The sequence below is a fragment of the Dendropsophus ebraccatus genome, unplaced genomic scaffold (assembly GCF_027789765.1).
Source record: "Dendropsophus ebraccatus isolate aDenEbr1 unplaced genomic scaffold, aDenEbr1.pat pat_scaffold_1255_ctg1, whole genome shotgun sequence".
In the NCBI taxonomy this organism is placed as follows: Eukaryota; Metazoa; Chordata; class Amphibia; order Anura; family Hylidae; genus Dendropsophus; species Dendropsophus ebraccatus.
Window position 1 is genome coordinate 10,871 of NW_027208672.1, and position 3,641 is coordinate 14,511.

The 3,641-nt window shown below is 41.5% G+C and overlaps 1 long non-coding RNA gene across 1 annotated transcript; it reads right to left on the reverse strand.

Moving 5' to 3' along the window:
* Positions 1 to 2,500: 2,500 nt before the first annotated feature.
* LOC138775021 (uncharacterized) lies at positions 2,501 to 3,417 on the reverse strand. Its single transcript, XR_011360464.1, has 3 exons — positions 3,347 to 3,417; positions 2,973 to 3,160; positions 2,501 to 2,550 (listed from the first exon to the last, which is right to left on the reverse strand). It is a non-coding gene; the product is annotated as an uncharacterized lncRNA (long non-coding RNA).
* Between the last annotated feature and the right edge of the window lie 224 nt (positions 3,418 to 3,641).

Consider the following 3,641-nt stretch of genomic DNA (forward strand, 5'->3'; position numbering starts at 1 on the left):
TAAAACTCACTATATAGAATGTACAGGCCACTGGGCCACCAATAATGCAGGTCAAAATAAACACTTTTAAAAATTCTTTAAATAGAGGCAGCATGGCAGTATGGCTCTATATCTGTACAAATAGATGTTGATAAAACCCTATTTATGTCATGAAGGAGTATTCCTTCATGGTACTATGTGGATCGAGGGATGTTGATGGAATACTATATATATAATCTCAAGGAGGGAGGGAGTGTGTATAGAAAGCAACCAAAAGACAGTGGAAATACAGGACCAGAGATGTTGGTTAGTATGCAACCCAGCATAGGGACATGGTATATCTGCCCCTAGTACATATGTCTCCCAACAAATGGTGCAAAGGGGAGAAAAGTTATGTAGGAAGAGCAGCCACAATGATGTAATGGCATGGATAAATAGCACATGTGCAACAAGGGCAGAAAGAAACCCCACATAGGAGATGCCTGGTGGAGGGTGTAGCTGCAATGATATATGTATTGATGTAAATAAAGTATAACATGTATAACATGAATATGTACTAGTGCAAATAACATATCTGCAACAAGGTCACATAGGAGATGCCTAGAGTGCCCGCTAGTGGAGGATGTAGCTATAATGATATATGTACTGATGCAAGGATATGTCCAAAGAACATATCCGTTGTAATGTGTATAAGCACGCTGAGGTGTCAACAATAATATGTGGCACAATCATAAAAAAACATGCAAAAGAGAATCTCTCATTCAAACCTCTCTGTTGTACATTTTTTAGTACTGTAATCCATTTGCTTCTATTTGCAGTAACCGTCTTGTGATGTCACCACCTCTAATCCCCAAATTCACACGATCAATACCCTTGATTTTCAGGCCTCGAAGGTCACTTGCATGTTCTTCATGAAGTGTCTTGGAATAGGCTTTAATTTTTCCAACTCCACGGATCAGTTTTTTCCATGTTAACAGTTCGTTTTATGTCTCTGACATGCTCAAGGATCCTGACTTTTAGCTGGCGTGAGGTCATCCCTATATATGATAAACCGCATGGACAGGAGGCTTGATATATCACTCTCTCTGTTGAGCATGTAATGTGATGAACCACTCTGTACTCTTTCTGTCCTGTTGAGTCAAAGAACTGTTACCAGTATTAACATATGAGCAGGCTGTACAGTTGTTGCAGGTATAACACCCCCATTTGGGGCCCTTATATTGAAATATATAGTTTGAGCGAGGTGACACATGACTTTTTACCAACATGTCCCCCAAATTTTTGGAGCGCTTGGCTGTCATCAATGGAGAGTCTGGGATAAATTGTTCAATGTCCCTGTCATGTTTCAGTACCGGCCAATGTCTTTTAAAAATGTTTACCATCTCCTGCCATCTGGAGTGATAATTGGTTATGATCCCTGTCTGTCCTGCTGTCGTGGTTTGGATATGAGTAATTATAGTGCTTGAAAAGCACTATATTGTAATCCGTATTCTTCTTCTTCTTCCAGCCATTTTTCTGCGCGTAATACAGCCCGAACCGCTTTGCGCACAGACTCCGTTCAAACTGCGTTTTGAAGCCCTCGGCAGTGTGAGGTGTGCTATCAATTTTTCATTTCGATCGGATTTGTTGTTTTTAAGAAATTTACGTTTAAAGACCCCAAATTTCCCATAGAAAATAATGGTGCATTGGAAATAATGGCCACACTCAAACTGCTAATAGCCAATCGCAGCACATATGCAAATAGCTGAAATATAGCAGCCAATAGGAACTCTAAGGTCTTGTCAGGCATGTATCATACCATCCACAGTCACATGTCCACTATTGGCCAATAGAAGATGTAGAAGATGGAAGGTCCGCTTTTAAAGGCACGGTAACCAAGCCGCTCTTAAAGGGATGGTACCCAAGCCGCTCTTAAAAAGGCATTACATAGGTCGCTCTCAAAAGGACGGTACCCAAGTCGCTCTTAAAGGGAGGGTACCCAAGTCGCTCTTAAAGGGACAGTAACACTTGTTGTCTTACGAAATAGTGTAGTTTCCAGCTTTCCCCCCATGCCTACCTTGATTTTTATATCCAGAAATTCAACCTCCTGTTGCGAAATATGCCATGTCAGGCGGATGTTCTTGTTGGTGTTCAGATTGTGCAAATAACGTTCCAGAGATCCCCGAGACCCCTGCCAAATAAAGAAGATGTCATCGATGAATCTCATCCAGGAGACGACACTGCCGTCCCCTGGATGAGATCCACCGTAATCAATCTCCCTTTCCCAGCGGCCCAAAAATAAAGTGGCATATGAGGGCGCACAATTCGCCCCCATTGCCACGCCACGGGTTTGTAAATAAAATCGGTCTTTGAAGGTGCAATAATTATGGGTAGGCACAAATTGCATTAAAGCCACAATCAATATACGCAGTTCATGATCCATACCTTGCATCTCCAAAAGGTTCTGTATTGCTTCCATGCCATGCGGATGGTCAATGCATGTGTAAAGCGATTTAACATTGCAACAAACAAGATACATGCCCCTGTTCCAAGATGACATCTTCAATCCGTTGCAGAACCTCGGTGGAGTCCCTGGTGAAAGATGGTAATGTTATAACAATAGATTTTAAGTAAAAGTCAATAAATCAACATATATTTTCACAAAGGCTACCCGGGGGGTTCCTTTGCTCCTTGTGAACCGTTGGTAATAGGTATAATGTTGGTATCACCGGGTTGTTGGTCCTCATACCATCATAGACTGTTTTAGTGATTATGCCATCACCCAATGCTTGATCTAGGATAATTGTGAGCTATTTCTGGAAGAGGATGGTGGGATAAGTATCTAATTTGCGGTAACAGTTATGATCATTCAGTTGTCTGTACACCTCTCGCTCATATGCCTTTACTGGCCAAATCACCACGTTCCCACCCTTATCTGCGGGCTTTATTACTATGTTTTCATTGAGCCTAGTCCTTGCAGTGCCTCACGCTGGGATGGGGATAGATTGTCATACCTGCGTTGTTCCGATAGTTGTTCAAGATCATCTAGTACAAGACATACAAAAATTTCTACTGCTGGACTTAATGCCAGGGGTGGGAATGTGGTGGATTTTTTCTTTAAGTAGTCTCAAAATATGCTAGGGCCCCTCCAGTTGTTCTGCCCATAGATCTTCTAGAGCCCTTAACGCCTCCAGTTCCTCTTCTGCTGTAAAGGAAGCATAATGTTGTTCCTTAGAAAAATGCTTTTTTAGCAACAATTTTCTAGCAAACAAAAAAACATCTTTAGAAACCAGGAATCTGTCAAATTTGGCTGTCAGGCTAAATGATAGACCCAGAGATAACACTGATATCTGTGCTTGAGAAAGAGGATGTTAGACGAATTAAGTACCTTCAATTGTTGCTGGTCATTGCCATCATTGGCCCGTTATTCCTTCCTCCTCTCTTTTCCTAGTGTTGTCCTCTGAAATTGGATTCCATGGATGTGGCATTGGATGCTTGGAGAAATTACTCGCAAGTGATATAGTCGATGATGTTCTCACCAATGGGCCATTTTGTCTCCACCTGAAGACTCGTCCATTGCATGATCCTGCACATCACGTTGATATTTTTTGGATTTTGTGTTCTGGATCGGTTTCCCATTTTTGTAAATCCTTCTTCAAAGATGTTTCAAATATATCTATTGT